At 44.1% G+C, this 20,069-nt stretch overlaps 1 protein-coding gene across 1 annotated transcript in view; it reads left to right on the forward strand.

The window, feature by feature from the left end:
- Positions 1-2,614: 2,614 nt before the first annotated feature.
- The window catches only part of LOC147684703 (somatostatin receptor type 2-like), a 73,900-nt gene continuing 56,445 nt past the window's right edge, over positions 2,615-20,069 (forward strand). The window contains exon 1 of the mRNA XM_086940541.1: positions 2,615-2,720. The gene's annotated coding sequence lies outside the window, so the exon portion shown is untranslated. The remainder of the gene's footprint in view (positions 2,721-20,069) is intronic.

Raw genomic sequence — 20,069 nt, forward strand, 5'->3', positions numbered from 1 at the left:
GTCCACTAGTAGCGTTTGGATCACCAGCCCTGGCACACTCAGTGCACTCTAGTAGGGACCTTACAGGTAAAACAAATATGCCAATCATGGATAACCAATCTGTAGTATCTTAGGTTGTATTTAGCTATGCTTGTTCTCCTCTCTGTCTTAGAGTCCTAGGTTGCCAGTGTTCTATGTGGTTCAGCTGCGCTGAGTACTCCACTGGGGACAGTTGGTGATCTCTGTCTCTACCTGACTACGGATGGTTCTGTTCTCCGCTTGAGTTGTCAGCTTCTACAATAAACCTTCAGTTAAACCCTCCAAGTCTGTTGCGGTTTACTACACAATCACAGTAATAATTTACAGGGAGAGCATATGCACTTTAGCACTGATCAGCAGTGATAAAGTGCTCAGAGTCCCATTGCCAACAACCACAGGTCAGGAAAAGCAAGGGAGGAAGAAGCACAAAGTTTGGTTGATAACCCTGGAAAAAGGGCCATTTCCAACACATTTGCTATTTCATTCTAGCACAGTTTTTTGACTGATACATTGATGGATTGTTTCTCAGGGAGTACACTCTTGAGTGGCCACAGGTCTCCAATATTCTAGAAATTTTAAGAAGGAAGCAGATCGCTCTCCTAGTGCCCTGTCATGACTTTAAAGCATAAGCGGAACCTTATGCCTTACTGCATGAAGGAAGTTAAGGAGGTTCTGTGTTGATCTCCCAAGGTGGGGGTCTCTGTGTTCTACAGATTATTTATGGCTAGACAGGGATGACCACGTTTGGGCAGGAGCGGCCTGTGCAGGCTAGAGCTGTGGGGTCGGGTGGGGAGAGATTCGACAGACGATGACAAGTGAAAAATAAATAATTAATTTTCCCTCGTCTGCGTCTGTTGAAATCCCCCCGCCACCCAGCCCTACCGCTCTTACCTGCAGGGGCTGTGTAGCTAATAAAACTCCAGGGAATACGGAAGAGGCTCCTGTGTGTCGAGTCATTGCACGAGAAGGATACGGCTACTAGAGTTGATTTCCTTTATTTCTTTTGGTACTCCTAGAGCATGTCCTTCCTCTTGTCCGGCGGACCTCTACTGCCCTTGCCTCCCTCCCCGTGAGTCCTGCTCCTGGCTCCACCTCCTCAGGGATGACCATATGGCTACTGGTCATCTCATTCTCAGAGTCCTAATGCCCTACCCTACTCTATATGTCGATCTTAGTGACTTCATAACATGTTCCATTTTTAGATCACATTATGATTGACATACAGTATATATTGGCAATGTTCATTCTAGAAAGGTGCTAACATCGTGGGTATTCATGAAGTCAAACCAAGCAATGATTGGCAGGTTTATTGGTTACCTGTAGCAGTGGTATACAAGAGTGTCAAGAAGCCATGCCAGCAGGGGGTAGCATCAGAGGGGGGGGGGGGTGTTTGGAGTGTCACCCCCCCCTAATAAAGGTATTTTCTGATGCATAGTTGGGTACAGATGCGTTCAGTCGGGTATTGTGAGCTGCCAGCCTGATCTCACCAGGGATGTTTACAGACACAGACATAAATGCACACACTGTTTTGGAAGTCCTCAAAATATCAGTTACTTAAAAAATATTGGGGCATATTACCAACAACTAGCGATAATTATCGCTATGTTGGTTTAGCAGCGATATTTTTATCGCAGAGCTGCGGCGATTTTTATCGCTTAGGAACCTTGCTATTATCAAGGTTTATCTCCTAAGCGATAAAAATCGGCCGCAATGCATGAATATCGCTGAAAAGTCCGCGATATTCATGCACTACTGAGCTAATGCTCTTACCCATGTTATCCACCTACCATTGGATAACATGGCTAAGAACTGCTCAGGGGCAGGTGTTAGCTTTTGGAGATATTCGCGCTTAGCGCGAATATCTCCAAAAGTTGGTAATAGGAGATAGCGATGTTAGCGACTGTTTTCAGTCGCTAACATCTTGGCACGCCCACTTTGCATGTCATTAGTGATAAATATCACTGACATGCAAAGTGGGGCCCAAGATGGTCGCTATCTCCTACTAGCTGTCGCTAACTGGTGTTAGCGACAGCTAGGTGATAGGGAGATAATTTTATCTCTGCTTTCTTGGCTTTTAAAGCCAAAAAAGCGGAGATAAACCCCCTTGATAATATGCCCCGGAGTGTTTTCTCTCTTAGTTCTCCTACCAATCCGCATTCCTCTCCCTTTCCACTTCCTCTTAGTCCCCTCTGATGCACCATGTATGGAAACATTAAATGCCAGCCTGGCTGCCCGAAAATCTGAATCTCAAACTCTCATCCGTATTGACCAAGCTACGCCCCTGCATGCCAGCGGCGGTGGGTACTTTACAAAGCCCATATACCAGCACAACTAGAGGCGCCCCCTCCTTCCATCATAGGCCTAGAGACAATGGAGAGGCAGGAAGGATGGAGGCCAGACTGGGACAAAAAGCAGCTTCCGATGCTCGCAGATATCTTCGGAGAACAGAGAGGGTGTTGTGAAAAACCAGGCGAGCATTCCAAGAGCGTCAACTAATGGCGAGGGAGGGTCCGCACCGCAGTAATGCAAACCAGATTACAAAAACAAGGGCTCTTTGAGCGGGTCCCTTCCCCTCTGACCCTTCCTTCAGGCGTGGCACTCACACAGGGGGAAGTGTGGACTGAGGACACACAACTGCTCGCTGAGCCGGGAGCCGACGGTTTGTCTCCCACAGTGCTGGAGACCGGAGCGAGCCGCAGCAGGTAAGTTATTCTCACTCCTCTGTGGACAGCTTGAATTTTGCAGTTTGAGCTTTTTCTCTTTCTGCCACTTCCCGTTCTTATCTAAACTCTGCTAGTGGCCTGGGCTCCCTCCTTCATGGCAACGACCAGTTCTAGTGGGTTTTATTTGTATTTATTTATTTTATTTATGCGTTTTTATATAGCGCGGACTTTGCCCAAAGGCGTCAGTGCGCTTCACAATAGGCACAGTAATGATGCATGAGGAGAAAATTACAAGTGAGCAAATTACAAAAGCGAACGTTAAGTTACATAAGGCAAAAGTGACAATTGTGAGCAAACAAAATACATCAGGTAGCAAACGGTGCAATACGGGAGGAAAAAGTGACATGTGTGCAGGTTACAAGAGAAAACAAAGTACAATTAGAGGTATATTAGCAAAGAACAAGATGTTTTCAAACAATTGGAAAAGGTAAGGGAATGGCACTTTATTAGTGCAACAAATGTCTAGCGCCTTCTGCAGAGTTGGCACTTTGCAGCAGGTTTGCATTCTGATCCCTCCAATCCCCCCCTTCTCTCGGGAGCAGCGCTACAGACACACTATGTGCCGGTGTCTCACGTGAAGCGTGAACTGTTTCTCGCCTGGGTGTAAGGTTTTACTATTGTTATAGCGCTTCCTGCAAACGGATTCAGTTCTGAGCGCTTGACACATATGATTTCAGGGAGTGGACTTATTGATTTCTTACAGGAAAGGTCGGCTATAAAGGACGGACCACAGCCTCTACCAGAGCATTTTGGACCCTGTTGGAAATTCCATATGGCCAATTGGAAATGATTTTTAACGGTTCGGGTTACTGCGGATAACATCTTATTTGAATGCAGTTGCATCTTGGAATAGATTATTGGTGTGCCATGGTGCCTGTTTGTCTCGGTTGGCATCTTTCCCCCTGTTTTTTTTCTACTAACATACCTATAGAGCCTAAACATGAACCTATCTGCAGCAACTGGATCTAGTGCAGGGCCACTGGCATTGTGCGGCAGGAGAGGTCTAAATTAGGGGTTGAATAAATTATGCAGCAAGAAAAGGCAAATTATAATGAGGCACATTTTTAATAGTATTACTTCATAATTTTGCACTTTTTCACTTTTTAACAGTGTCTGGGCATTGGGCGCACCTCATTAGTACCTGTTTATGACCCAAATGTAGCAATAAACAACAGAGCTATGGCCAGTCAACCTTTGCAAAAGGCCTTCCACTGTGCGGCAAAGCATGCTGCTGTGATTTTAATAACTTTTGAACCCCTTGGACTGGAAACTATTTTTGTTGTTGTTAAACTCTGCAGATTATGCAGCAGATGATGAATTATGTGGCAAATCTATAATTATGTGGAAATCGTCATTGTCGCAAAATCGCATAATTCCAGTGGCCCTTGATCTAGTAGTAACGATTTGTACCTAGTCAGTTGGGTTTGCCCACACTGCCAGAGACCAACATGAATCCACACCTCTTTATATTATTGCAAGGGGCGTTTGCACTGGGCATATCAGCATTGTCGCACATTAACTGTTTGATTCCTTTGCTTTGTATGTATAAAAGTGTTTATATCAGTGGCAGCTCCAATGCTAAGGCGGGGAGCGTTGCCCACCAGTGCAAAGGAAAAAATAAAATGATAATAACGGAGCATTATCATCATTTTATTTTTTGTATCGGTGTTGCTGCCAGGTTAGGGCGTGAAGGGGCGGGGCTCCCCACTCGACAGGGAGAAGGAGTGGCTGATACTGCACTAAAGTGCAGATGATTGTTTGGCCGGCCATCTTGGTCCGGCCAAACAGTCATGCGCACTTTGCATGTACACAACCCAGGCCTCATTACAGCCTGCATGGAGAGCATGCCCAGGCTTCCACTCCCTCTCCGATTGCCTAACCATGGCGCTCAGACCAATCACGGCGCTCCAATCAGCAGTGTGGTCATTGGCTAGGAAAGTCTGGAAGCATGGGGGCTTCCTGTTCCTGCTGCAACGGCTACGGCGACCAGAAGGTACATTCTATTTTTTATTTATATCCTATCCCCCCACCTTCCCCTACCCGCCGTCACCATCACCTACCAGCTGCTACTGGTTCAAATTACAGTGCTTAAGCCTTATATGCTTCTGTACACATGTTAAAGTGTAATCAATAACTTCACAATGTGTCCATTTATCCCCCATTGGATTTAGCCACATTATCTCTGAAACAGAAATCGACAAAACCAATATGTGTGCTTATAGCTGAAAATGCAAGCCATACGTATTAAATTTGCCAATGCTTGTTACAATAATGACTCTTTGCACTTTAAAAATGAAGTCGGCCAAGAGACTTCCATGCAGCTCTGGACTTTGAGGTCCCTGAAAGGGTAAATGATCTTTGATGATTACAAGCGCCAACTTTGAATGTTTCAATTTGTTTGTTCCTGTCCCCTGGTAAAGTATTTATTGCACATTTGGTAGAAAGAACAGCAGCAGCTTGTACACCAGAAAAGGTTTGCATTTAACTAAGGTTCGGGCGGTGAGCATGGTCTTGTGATTAAAAATTCTTAAATTGTGAGAATTTTGTCTAAACTTGTAAACTTGTAAACTTGCAGATTTATAGAGCGCGATTTTTTGCCCGGAGGCGTCCAAGAGCTAGGACGACCAGTAACACCAGGCTGCCATTCTTGGGCTCTGTCATAGACCCATTTAAAGGGGAAAGGTGGTCTCAACATATTTGTGACGAACAAGGGGCGTCAGCCATCAAAGCTGCAGCACCGAATTTTGAGGCTGATCACCACATGTAATGTGACCTCAGCATCAACGTCATGATGCGGCAGCCATCTTACATGAGGGGGTTTCATTGACAAACTCATATTATTCAACAGCAACAGTAGCGTGGGACCTCTAGGTTCAGCAGAAACAGTCTGTTCTTCTCTTGGTGGTGGGGCCATGCCTGCCATCCATCCTTACCCTGCGGCCAAGGGAGTAATAGTATCAGTGCAGGTGGGGCAGAGGAGGGCCTCCAGCCGGCAGAGAGGACCCAGCCAGCAAACTGTGTTGTATTTTGAGGAGTATCCCTTCATGTAAGATGCCAGCAGGGTCAATATTTTTTAATTTTACTGCACTTATGTAGTGCATGGCTACCCAAATGCCTCCCAGCTCTGTCAGTTCGAAACATCTCTTCCAATACCGCAGGAAGGGCTATTCTATATTAGCCAAGTCTGACGTAGTTTGCGGAATGAGAGTTCCTGCGTGGATGATGCCAGGGGGAGGGAGTTCCACAGCTTAGCAACATTAAACTGAAAATATCATCCCCCCATGTCAATCTTCTGATAGAAGGGCATTTGGCAAGGAAGGCATTAGAGGAGCGAAGAGTTCACTCAGAAACATAGGGAGAAATCAGGGAAGGGGTATTCAGCAGCCGGTGTTAAGAAAGGCCTTGCAGGCAATGCACAGTGATTTAAACGTACGTTCCGCCAGGGCCAGCTTTAGCGCTGGTTGCGCCCAGTGCCACAATCAATTTTGGTGCCCCCAAATCCCATGACTGCCCCCTCAGATTCTCTCACTACCCTTGGTCAAAATTGCCCTTCATCTCCCCAATCATAAGTTATTGGAAAACACAGTGCCCCCCCTGAGGTCAGCGCCCCCTTCACAGGTCAGCGGCCAGTGCCGCTACACCAGTGGCATTGCCCTAAGGCCGGCACTGCGTTCGGCTACCGGGAGCCAATGCAGAGATTTCAAACTATGGCAGGTGGAGGGATGTTGAGCGACATTGTAACAAGTGCGAGCTGCTGCATACTATACATCTTGCAGTGTCCTTAGGGTCCTAAGAGAACCCCAAATAGAGGGATTCTCCATAGTCCAGGAGAGAGGGTATGACGGCCTAGACCACTAGCCTCCTGGGGAGTGGTGGAAGCAAAGAAAGGATTTTCTGAGCATCCTAAGGATGCCAAAGTACAATTCTGCACGCTTTGGTGCATGAGCCTCCAAATTTAAGGAAGAATCCAGCATATACTGAGGCTTTTTATGGCAGTTTTAGGAACAGGTGCGGGTCCTAGGCAGTTTGGCCAGCCCAGCTCCATCCAAGGGTTAGAGTTATTACCAAGAATCAGGAGCTCAGTTTTGTTTCCATTGAACTTTAAATAGGAGTTATTCATCCAGGAGGTGACCTTCTCCAGGCAGGGGCCTATTGTGGCAGAGGGAGATTTGTGGTTCTGTGTGAGAGGAAAGACCAATTGGGTGTCATCTGCATAGGTCACGATTGAAATCCTAAGGATTGCACGACAGCAGCCATTGGTCTCATATATAAGCTAACAAATGTAGGGCTCAATGAGGAACCCTAAGGAACACCATATTTTAGTGGGAAAGAGGTGGAAGTACAGCCACTCCCAAAAATCTGGAAGGATCTATTCTCCAAAAAGGATTTGAGCCATGCGAGGGCCAGGCCCGGAATTCCCACATTATTGGTTTGGTCAATGAGGACATGACGATTAATAGTATTGAATGCTGCGCTGAGAACGAGAAGTATGATAGCTACCATCACTCCTCGATACAGCCAATCTTTAGCATCCCCCCTCCATTGCCAGGAGGGCAGTCTCCGTGCCATGGTATGGGAGAAAACTGGTTTGGGTGTGATGAAGAACTCCATGGATTTCTAGGAAATCAACTAAAATGAGATTGACAGGCTTGTCCAGGAACTTACTCATAACTGGGAGAAAATAAATAGGTGTATAGTTTCCCAAATCCAGGGGGTCACAGTTGTTTTTTTCAGCAGAGCCTTCAATGTGGCCTGATTTCAGGTTGGAGGAACAATACCTGTACTTAGCAAAAGGTTTAGTAAGTCTAACAAGGTGGGAATATTTTCCTCAGCTGCCTCACCTAAAATGTGGGGAGGGATCCGCAGATGAGCCAGATTTAAATGTGGCTAAGATGTCCCAGGGTACACTAGACAAGGGCGAAATTTAATTTATAGCAATGTAATTCGTGTTATTCCAAGAATTTAGAGTTATCCTTGTTACATGAAATTCCCAAAATGATGCAGTTTTACCACTTTGTGTAATTATGCTCCGTCGTTGCACAATTTTGCAGCAGTAACACAAATGGCCAGAATACCTGTTGCTCATGAAACTATTTTGTTACCCCCAAAATGTTTGCGCCAAATTATGAATTTGCATTTTATCTAATTACTTGTAATTTGACATATTTTTCCAGAACCTTCACAATATTAATCAAAAGCAAATTACACACATTTTACACACCCCTATTCAGCCTCATTATGTAGTAGCAGTCTCAAATGCAGGGATTCCTCTCACAAAGTAATGTGATTCACTAAACTACACTATCATGTTAAGCGGTAGGCAGACAAAATATCGATATTTTAATATCGACCTACAATAATGTCGATGTTTTAATATCGAAGGGACAGAATATAGAAGGTAAGTAATATTGATTTTTTTAATATCGAAGGGACAAAATTTCGAAGGTAAGAAATATTGATTTTGTTAATATCGATGTAAGTAATATCGATGTTACTAATATCGATGTTAGTAATATCGATGTTACTGATATCGATTTTTATTTATAGTATTATGTATTTAATATGTTTTTTTTTAATGTAAGTCAAGTAAATTTTGTATTTTAGTACCGTAGCAGGGTTGTGGGTTTATAGGGGAATAGGGTGGGAAGTAATTTAATTATACTCAATAATTATTAATTTTTAGGAATTATAAATTAATTGCAATTAATTGGTAATTAATTTGTATTAATTGGTAAATAATTTGTATTAATTGATAATTATGTTCTGTAGCGGGTTATGGGTTTATAGGGGAATAGGGTGGGAAGTAATTTAAATGTAATTAAGTAATCATTTATTTTCATTAATTGTTTTTGCTAATTATATTATTGATAATCAATTATTGATTGGTAATTAATTATTATTAATTGGTATTTATTATTAAATTATTGTTACTTAATTCTTCATTGGTAATTATGTTTTAAATAATTATGTATTGGTATATGTAAATAGCTTAGATTTATTTTTGAAATAATTTAAAATATTTATTTATTTATAAGTATGTTAATTTTTTACTTCTACGCTATCCAACATTTCCTGTCTGTTTTTTAATTTGTTTTACATTTTTATTTAATTTTAATTTTTATTTTTATTTTATGCATATAGATTTATTTGTAATTTAAAATATTTTTAATTATTTATAAATTAATAAAATAATTATTAAAAGTTATTATTAAGTTAGTATATATTATGTATTATATGTATATGTTTAATTCATTTTTTATTAAATTATGTATATCAATTATTATTTTAAAATATTATAGCATATTTTTAACTATTTTTATTACATTTATAAGTATTATTTAATTTATTTTACATATTTTTTTCATTTAAAAAAATGAAATGTTTTAATTACAATATATTTGACATCGATATTTTTTTCCGAAATTTTGTACTTACCTCGTGGGAGATAGGATGTCGATATTGTTGACATCGATATTTTTGTTGCAATATTTTTGTATGTCGATATTTTGTATATCGACATTTTGTCAGGCATTCATGTTAAACGGATGGGACTGTGCTGCTGAGAAAGGTCTTTAGAGACTTCAACTCTTTGATGAAATTTGCCAACATTTACCTTTTGGTTACTATTGTTAGATTTTAACAAGGTGAGAATCACTCCAGTTGCATGCATGTCAGCAAAGCATTTACCAAAGTGCAGAAAAGAATCATTTCTTTCTGACATGGCTCTTCACTCAACCTCGCTAACTCTCTTACTTCTCGCTTCCAGGTCAATTGTGTTCTCCTAGCGCCGGGACACCTCCTAGCGAGGTAGCTGTTCGCGCTTTATAAAATGCTGTATTGTTATTATTATTATTATTATTTCTTAATAAAATAAAAGGCATAGTGTGTGTAGGGGAATTATGTGTGACGTTTTTACGATACAATTATGTACAATTGTTTCTAAGGCAGGGCCGTCTTTACTGCTGGTGGCGCCTGGTGCGAAAATCTTTTTTGGCGCCCCCACAACCTATGACCACCTCCTCAAATTCTCTCACTACCACCGGGCAAAAGTGCTCCTCATATCTCCAATTATAAGTTGTTGCTAAAATTAGCTACCCCCTCCCCCCCTGAGGTCAGCGCTACCCTCTGCAGGTTAGCACCCAGTGGTCGCCTTGCCTTACCCCGGCTGTGTTCTAAGGTCTAATGTTACAGTTGTAAAGTCCTTTTTAGTGAGACATTTTCAAAATTAACATCTAATCAAAAGTGCATCACACTGGTGAATTAGGTTCAAGTGTTATCCTTCTCTTAGCTTACCACCTCCACAATCCCTGGTTTCAATTCGCTTTATACATTTATGGTTGAGGGTTGTAGAAGCAAATATATTCAGACCTCCCAGAATGCATTATATTGTCCCAGTTTGATTTGAGATCACCCCAATGCCTTTTGGCCACTATGCAATGACTAACAACGATGTGGAGAATAATTGTAACTCACTGTGGCGGCTGGAGTCAGGACAGAGTTGGGGGGCGACAACGGACTACGGCAAAAAGAAAATTACAAATAGGAATTTACCTTCAGCCAGCCGCATCGCGCTCTTCTGCTCCTCTGCTGACAGGCTTCCAGAATCCACTGCGACCAATCCTAATGCTGCTTTCATGCAGCATGAGAGCAGCAGCAGGATAGGCCTGGGCACCTTGGATTTGCACTCCCAGTGAGACTGGGAGCCTGTGCCTGATGTCTTGAACCCGGCAACACAGCTCGGGCTGGAGACAGCTTCAGTGCGCATGTCGCTTTGGCCATCCTGAGACGGCCAGCCAAACACACACTGAAGGCAGTGCATACCACTCCCTCTCAGTGCCTGTCGCCCCCTGGCCCCACCCCAAGACTCAGCACACTTAGTTAGAAGAAAACTAAAATGATAATAAAACAGATTTAAACCCCATTTTATTATTGTTTTATTTTTCAAGGTTTTGCAGGTGCTGGTCTGGGGGCGATGCTCCTTCGCCATATTGGAGGAGCCGCCACTGCTAGCTGATGAGCAGGATGACTGAGGAGAAACATGAGTGCAGAAAAAACAACTAAGAGGATAGCGTTTGAGTATTAAGGCTGTAAACAGACATTGTTGATCTTGCACTAGTAAACAAAATAAATAAGTGTAAAATGAGGGCACAAATACATGACAAAATCAGTTCGCATAGCACATGCATATCAAGTGATCTGTGTCATATCTAAGTAACCGATACTTTTACAGGATACCTTTGCAAGCAACTACACCCGTCTGTGCTTTTCTGGTTCAATGGTACAATACCTGAATAACACAAGGGAGCTGTGTATTGTGTGATGGGCTACTGTGTAGCAGATCAGAGCCAGCCCCCTACAGAAAATTGGAGACAATGGCACGTGCCCATGATGTAGTAATGGAGGAATACTTTTTGATCTGCCTTCAAAAAAGAGAAATATGCTCAGTCGAAAATTGGCCCCATTTGTTGATTCCCATTGCTCTCTCTAGTGGGCGAAAACCATGAATGTTAGGGTTTTCAGTATTTCTCGTTCCCAGAAAAAAAGTTAAACCAAACCTCAGGTTGGGTGTCCTGTGTTTGATGTAAACCCCAAAGCCATCCTAAAATATGCAAAATCATTTATTTTAAATATCTTCACATTTTAAGGAATCTATCAGAAGAAATAGATACCTTAATTCTTTCGTTTTTTTCTTTCATTCATTCTTTCTTACATTCGTTTTTCTTTCTGTCTTTCGTTCATTTTTTCTTCTTTCTTTTTTCTTACATTCTTTCATTCCTTCTTTGTTTCTCTTTTTCATTCATTCCAACTTTCTTGCTTTCCTTTTTTCTACAATTCCTTCTTTCTAGCTTTCATTTTTTCTACCAATCCTTCTTTATTTCTTCCTTGGCTTCCATTTTTCTGACATTCATTCATGACTGTTTCCTTCTTTCTTGCCTTCTTTTTTCTTTCATTCTTTCTTTCCTTCATTCTCCGTTTCTTTCTCTTTTGCCTTCTTTCTTTCCCTCTTTCCTTCTTTGTTGCTTTCTGTGAGAAATGTGGGTGTTGGTTGACTAGTGTGTGAGTTCTGGTCCTGCAGCGTCAACAGTTCCTGTCAGGGTGAGGCCCAAGTCAAACCTATATTAAGCTGTGCTTACCCCTCCGGCAGCTTAGCATACGGCAGGCAGGCTTAATTCAGAGGCAACTGCACATCAGATTTGAAAATTTTAGTTTTTTTAATCAGTAAAACAATATTAAAACTTAAAAAATAAAATCAGTAGAAAAGGAGAAATGCAATTTGAAAGATTTTAGTGAAAATAGCGCTAAAAAGCACAAAGCGCCAACTGTGGATATCTGGTCATACTGAACCATGACAAAGTCACAAGTTCCGGTCAATTGTGATGTAGCACGGGCTGGCTTCAGAGACCTAGTTGGGTCCGCTGATCAAATTGGATCCGCTTCGAAGACAGTGGCAGCTGCTGACATTTTAAAGTGGTGAGACATGGATGTTCGTGATGAGTGCCCGGTGGTGAGCGACTGCAGCGAGTGATCCCGAATATCATAAGGGGTCTCCGGGGCTTTTCCCCTGGTACATTTAAAAAAAAGAGTGGGAAAATGGTGTATGTAATTTGCAACCCCATTGTGAATCGCAAACAGTGTCTCAGACACTGTTGTACTTTCGAAATTGCGACTCGCAAATTGCGACTCGAAATTTGCCAAAATTTGCGAGACGCATTTTCCAATGGTCGTACATCTGGCCCCAAGTCTCGAAGGGTAGACTGCCAATCATAATGTTGATTTGTAAGATAGGCACCAACTCAGTATAATTAACTTTGTATATATATAAAAAATTATATATGAGGAACAGAAATTACAGGAACATGACTAAGTGCCCAGCGATTTCTGAATCCAACCACTTACAATACACTGCGAGAGAAAAGGGATGGCTTATGTTAGTGTACTGCACTTTGAGGGCTTCATTTATGGAAAGTGTTGCATGGCTGTGGAAAAACTGCAATGCAACACTTTCATTGTGCCCTTCTTGCAACACCATGGATGCACCGTATTTACCCTAGGGCGCTCCATGATACAACGATTGACCAGACACTTCAGGAATCCTGACCTCTCTGGTGGCGCAGTAATGACGCATCACTGGAGTGTGTCGGTAACCTAATACAACCCCAGCAATGTGTCATTAAAGGCCCTGTGTCACTCCTTACACCTGCTTGAAGCAGGCGTAAGGTTTTGACGCAGTCAAGTCGTAGAAGTGGCGCAGTGAAATCTAATAAATTACACGGCACCATTTCTATGAAGCTTTTTTATAGGGAAGCACCCACCCTGCATACATTATACTGACGCAGGTATAATGTAGGGCAGGCATTTACAAAGTGACGCATCTGCCTAGATGTGTCGATTTGTAAATAGGGCGCATTGATTACGCCATTGCAGCGTCACTGAAAAGTGACGCAGCGTAAGGCCTTCATAAATAAGGCCCTGACTGTTTTTGTGTGAGCACGCATACGCAAATGAGTGTGGACACAAGCCTCCTTTGAGAAAAGGGAGACCTGTGTGTTAGGCCTTTGTAGCACACTTATATATAATAAAACGTGAATTTTACACCCCCGCCCACCGCTGCAGCTAAGGAACGCCTTTAGGCTGCATTTGATCCACACTGCGCATTTTGTAAATCCTATATGTTGCTTAGCTTTTTAGGGGCTAAAACTATTTAATGCGTGATTTTCTGCTAGGTGAGACTTAAAAACATTCTATCTTTTCGCTATGGGTGCATTTGTGAAATGTCTTCACACGCACACCTGCTTGAGAAATTGAAAATAATCCTACAGCAGTCAGCTAGAAATGTTCTTCAGAAAACGCAGAGGGCAGAGTGCTACACGTTGAGGCCTGCAGCGATTCGACTGCAGAGTAAGGCGCATATGCCCCTGTTAAGTCAAGACACACAATTTCACATGTGTATTTGAGTGCTTTTCCGATCCTGTAAAAACAGCAATTACCCAAAATGAAAGGACAGACTCCGCAGAGTTTGCCAGAGTAGTTTATGCATTAGGTGACAAAAAATTGCAATGGCCTGGGAGATCTTGGCCTGGTGGCCTCCGACTCCAACCCCTGTCACAGCTCATCACTTCCATTTGCGGTGATACGTGGCGGCAAAAGGGTCAGAGTTGATGATGGGAAGGGCAGCAGGAAAAACGGAGGATATCTTACCGAGGAAGCTTAGCATTAACTATTAGATGCCATGTGTGCAGCGTGGCTAGTGTAGGAAGAAAGGGAAGGCAAGGTGAACCAGAGATAACTTCAGACAAAACCAGGCCCGGACTGGCCGTAGCGGGCACTGGGCAATCCCCCGGTGGGCCGCACGGGTGGGGGCCGGTTTTGGGCCCCTGGGGGCCGATTTTATTACAGGGCCGTTTTTGCAGCATAACTTAGAGGCCGATTAGGATTGCGGTGATTCCGCATCCTCCGGGCCGGCGGAAGCCATCGCCAGCCCGGAGGATGCGGAATCACCGCAGCAGTGCCTCCAAACACCCCCCGCAGATTAGGATGGCTGGGGGGTCATCGGTGGACGCGAAAACCGTCTGCCGCTTTTCCGCCGAGGTCGCCTTCCCACCGTGGCGGAAAAGCTATAATATGGTGGCGGTGTCTATCAGACACCGCCAGCCAAATTAGGATGGGGCAAGAAACATGCTTTTCCACGGCGGATTTTCCGCCGCGGAAAAGCATGTGGTCTTTTGAGTTTGGGGGCCCGTTACGGGCCCCCAGGGTGTCAGGGGGTAGGGGGTGCACATGGGGGGTACCTATGGTACCCCCCTGCATTTACATGAACAAAGCAGCAGGCACCGCGTGGTGCCTGCTGCTTTGTGCATGTAAATGCAATACATGCATTTTTAACCTTGCGGCAAGTGCTGCTTCAAGCAGCACCCGCCACAAGGTTAAAGATACAGGATGTGACCGCCAGGGTGGCGGTCACATCCTAATTGCACCGGAGGGACCGCCGCTGCCCCTGCGGACGGTCCCTCCACCTCGGGGGTGGCGGACGGACGCAGGTCCGTCCACCATCCTAAAAGGCCCCAAAATCGGCCTAAAACCGGCCCGGCAAAGAGCTCGGCGGCCCCGCAGGAGGGGGAGGGGGGTCCGGCCCTGGACAAAACCCACCTATGTAACCTCTCCTTGGGCCTCGTGGCTGGACTGCAGTGACACAAACTAACCCAAGAACCTGGAAGAAAGCTGTTGGACTCCTTCCCTGAATCCCAGCCCACCTATCATTGGAAAATTGCTGGTTCTCTGTGGAAGAGGCAGAGGCCACTGACACACCCGCTCCTACATTGTTTTAGGCACCCTGCCCTGTCCCCAGCTATTGAGAATAGGGAGATTCCTCCCTTGGCCATGTTAATAACACCCAAAGTAAAACTCTATTCTTGTCAGTAATGCACATAGCGCACTCATCAGTGTGTTGTCACTGCCCTGATTTATGCCTCCAGGTTAAAGAAATCTTCGCTCAGCCAACGCATGCGGGTGAGACAAAGGCCATCCTCCCCAGCCCCCCCAAAAAACAAAACAGATTCACACATGTTTGTTCATTGAGCATCCAGAGTCAGCACAATTTATTGTGAGCTGCTCGTTGTTCTTTCTCACACTTTTGTTACCCCCCCAGTGTGACAGGGCAATGCCCATCTCGCCCCTTAACCCCACCCGTCCCTGGTCCAAGATGCATTACAAAGCCAAAGTTCCATCAATGAGGGCTTGTGATGCGAAGTCCCAGTGTTTCTATCATCTACAGCTCAGTCAAGCCCGCTTATGGCCCGGGTGCTGATGGAAAGGAGGGATCTCACAAATATACAAGACCCTGGTTACACACTCATCAGTCCAACTGGATGTCCTAAAGGGGCACTGGGAGGAGTGTGTGGATCCACTGGATGAGGCAGACTGACACGACGCCTGCATGGCCCCTTGCACCTTGGCATTGCAGCAAGACTACACCTCATCAATTTTAAATATTTGCACCAAGTTTATCTCTACAGCATGCTTATGCTGCCCGGAGTCCAGAGGGGACTTATATCATGTGGTATGTGCTTGCCCAGTTATACAGCAATACTGAACATGATTCCTCTCCACACTGTCTAGGTTGGTGGGGCAGCACATTGAGATTAACCCCAGGCTGGCACTACTCAGCATCCTTGAGTAACTTGGAGGACCCCATGGGACCAGGATATTGGGAGGGTGGGGACAATGTTGGCTAAAAGAGACATTGCTTAATGCTGAAGATCCTTTACCACACGCTACCATCGGCATGGAGGAAGTATTTCGACTGGTGCTCAAAGTTTGAGAAGACGATTTACACTGCACATGGTTACACCCGCAAATATGACAGAGGTTGGGGCAGACGGTGGGCCTATTGCTGTCTGGGAGGACATGGCTGAGTAGAGCTAATGTAACCACACCAGGTGTGGCACCTGGGGGTCTAATTTGGGAGGTGGGCCCATTGGGATTGCTTTGGGAAAGCTTTGCAATCTTTGTGATGGTTTGATGGGAGAAATGTTTGTGGTGTTGAACATCAATAAAAATGTTCTTTGAAAAAAAAGAAGGTTTGGACCTGTAAAAGTCTTATTATGCCTGGCAGTCATTAGAGTTTTAAAACTGCACACGTGGGCTGCACTGGCAGCCAGGGACTTGTTTAAAGTGCTAATTAAGGGGGAGTCACAACCAGTGATGCAGGCCCACTATAACCAATTTAATCTAAGGTCATGGGAACAGGTTTACTAGGGAATTAGAAGTAAATTAAATGTGCCAATTGGGTATAAGCCAATTCTACAATGTTTAAAGGAGAGAGGTTAGAAGTAAATTAAATGTGCCAATTGGGTATACGCCAATTCTACAATGTTTAAAGGAGAAAGCACAAGTACTTTAGTACTGGTTAGCAATGGTCAAGTATAAAGAGTCCTAAAGCCAGCAAAAACAAAGTCAGCAAACTGGAGGGTTTAAAGCAAACTTTTAAGGGAAAATCACACCAAGGGTACCAGGTATAATACTTTTATTCCTTCTTTCTTGCTTACATTTCTTCTTTCTTGCTTTCATTCCTTCTTCCCTTCCTTCTTTCTAGCTTTCTGTCTTGCTTTCCTTCTTTCTTGCTATCTTTCTCTCTTTCTTTTTCTTTCTCCCTTTCCTTACTTAATAATGTTGTTCCTAATTTCTTGCTTTCATTCCTTCTTTCTGTCTTTCTATCCTTCATTATTTCTTTATTCACTTATTTCTTTTGTTCTTTCTTGCCTTCCATTCTTTATTCCTTCTTTCGTTCTTGCATTCCTTCTTTCTTTCCTTCTTGCCTTCCTTCTTAGCTTCTTTCCTTCCTTTCTTCATTTCTTCCAAATGTATTTCTTTCTCAAAGGCAAGAGGATAGCAGCCAATGGAATAAAAACTGTTTGTTTTTTATAGATCTGTGTTAGCCAAGACCTTTTTAAGTTTACTAAAATGATGTGTATGACATAGTTAATTATATGGATTTCAGCCACACTTCATCCATTTGTCTGTGGGGCTGCCATTCACATTTTTCTCCCTCCCACTCGAGCATGCATCACGGGGCAACTTGTCACTACACTTCAGCCAATGGCTGACATCACAATGAGTTGATGCAAAAACCACAGTTGATGGACAGAATGCAGAACAATGTCATACATTAACCCCTGTACAGAGATCTGGGCCAAAATCCATCGTTTTTTGCACTCCACACCACCCCAGTTCAGACATGGCCATATGCAAATCAGTCTGACCCTGTGCCTCATGGGAACAGTCCAGCCCGAACTGCCAAGCCATGCCTTCCCTGGACCGGAAACAAGCTTCCGAGGACCGGTTTCTGACATTCCAGCCGTCTTCAGCCCGGCTTGCTTGAAACCAGTGGTGTGGAGAGCATGGGACTCACGTCTGAGCATACCCATCCCACTCGGGATGACAAATGCAAAAACCACAGTTGATGGGCAGAATGCAGAACAATGTCATACATTCACCCCAGTACAGAGATCTGGGCCTAAATCCATCGTTTTTTTGCACTCCACACCACCCCAGTTCAGACATGGCCATATGCAAATCAGTCTGACCCTGTGCCTCATGGGAACAGTCCAGCCCGAACTGCCAAGCCATGCCTTCCCTGGACCGGAAACAAGCTTCCAAGGACTGGTTTCTGGCATTCCAGCCGTTTTTCAGCCCGGCTTGCTTGAATCCAGTGGCGTGGAGAGCATGGGACTCACGTCTGAGCATACCCATCCCACTCGGGGTGACAAATGCAAAAACCACAGTTGATGGACAGAATGCAGAACAATGTCATACATTCACCCCAGTACAGAGATCTGGGCCTAAATCCATCGTTTTTTTTAACTGTGGTTTGTGCATTTATCACGTGGCTCACTGGTTAGGTGGAGAAGTGTGGCTCACTGGTTAGAGCAGGCAGACCCTGAAGCAGAGGTCAGACCCGGGACCAGGGTTCGATTCCCGACGCGGCAGGGTGTTGAGCTCAAATGTCCACGGACTCGATAATTCTCGCTTCGGTGCCTGACCTAATCATGGGTTCACACTCTGCAACTCTGGGCATTAAGCTTGCTTAATCTCCACAACGGCCCCCGCGGCGGGATGCCTGCCTTTCACCTTGGGGATGCCCTGTAGGGGCTATCTCACAGGGAAAAACCAGGACGGGTTCCCAAGGCAAGCGCGGAGATACCCCTTTGGGGGTCGATTCTGGCGCTATATAAGAAATGTAATAATAATAATAATAATCACTATGAGTTGAGGCATGCAGCTTTTTCATAAGCATCACCTCCACTTACAAGTAGTTTGTTTCAGTGCTAGAGAGTACTATGGTAATGTGTGCATTTTTTAGACTAAAAACATTTTTGCCAGTGGTTAATGTTTCTTTAAGATTGACAAATGCCAGTCAGCTTCCCAAAAATAAAGATTTCAAAAGCTGTAAAAAGCAAAACAAAAATTACCAAAAGTCTTGCGAACGGCTCCAGACCTATTGGCTTTGCCAATGCTTGTTTTGGATTGGAAAGGGCCCAGCAGCTCCCAGAACAATGAAGTTGGTAATGATGGCAACAAGCATTGAGAAAGCTAGAAGGCTGGCAGGCAACAACCGGCCTCTTTGGATTTGCCAGTGCTTGTTTCTAAAATATGGTACTACCCTTCAGCTTCCCTCATGCAATATTAATAGTGGTAAAGGTCTCAAGGGTGTTGTGTACCAGGCATTTGTAGTTTTTAAGTGGTTTGAGGTACACAATGACACTACATCAGATGTTATACTGGTGAAGTGCAACTCCCAAGCCCCCTCCTTACTGCCGAAGTCCATAGACCAGAACATCAACATCAGAATTGTTGATACTTTTGTGTAAGCAAGGTACAGGAAGTGACTTGGAGTCTTCTTCCTATGCCCCTTCCACCCTTCAATGGAACCAAATATTGGTATACACCAGGATAACAGGAAACAGTGAATATTCTCATTGCAACTCCTGTAATCTTGATGTCCGTTTCATTATTGTGTTCAGATAAAGGCTGAGAAGAGGACAACCTCCCTCCCAACTCATCTTGGCCTACAATGAAACTGATGAGCTTTTGTTAGGGCTTCCTTCTTGAAGCATCTTCAATTCATACTCCTTATTGGTGAGATAAACTAGGCAGAGGTAAAACAGAGTGAAGCTGGCAACCGGGCGTATCTCCCCTCCACCCACTTGCCAACAAGGATGTAAAGCAGGAGGTAGGGATTGGAAGAAGACAGAGCAGAGCTCTTCCACTGAGCTCCTTCTAATCTTCTGTTTTTGTTTCCTTTCTTGGATGGTGGGTTTGAATGAGGAGGTAGAGGGGAGGCTCAGTTCAGCTGAAAGCCTTCCACCCTCTATTATACTCCACAACCCTTCCTACATCAAAGGACATGATTGGGGTTTACTAAATGCTGTTTTGTCAGACCCTGCTGTGCTGCCCTGCTGTGCTGCCATCCGACCCCACAGCTGAATGTGAGAAGGGCTAATTAGCCCACCCAGAGTCCTACAGGTATGCGGATGATGCCATGACGACAACACATAAATATTTATTTACCCATAATATGCATCATACTCTGCACACAGGCACTGCAAGGGATCAAAGGTACCATATTTTGGTATGTATGAGAGATCAGGGGTGCTAGGACTCTTCTCCAGTCCCCTCATACCTGGAGGAAACTGTCCTCTATTGGGGAAGGAAAATATAATTTCTATTATTCTAATATTGACCACATTATTATTTGTTCTTACCCTTTTGCCGTTCACGCTGTGTATTTCACCCCTGTGTCACTGTGCCGTTCACTGTCACTAGCACGTT

Source organism: Lissotriton vulgaris, chromosome 10 (genome assembly GCF_964263255.1).
Source record: "Lissotriton vulgaris chromosome 10, aLisVul1.2, whole genome shotgun sequence".
Classification (NCBI taxonomy): Eukaryota; Metazoa; Chordata; class Amphibia; order Caudata; family Salamandridae; genus Lissotriton; species Lissotriton vulgaris.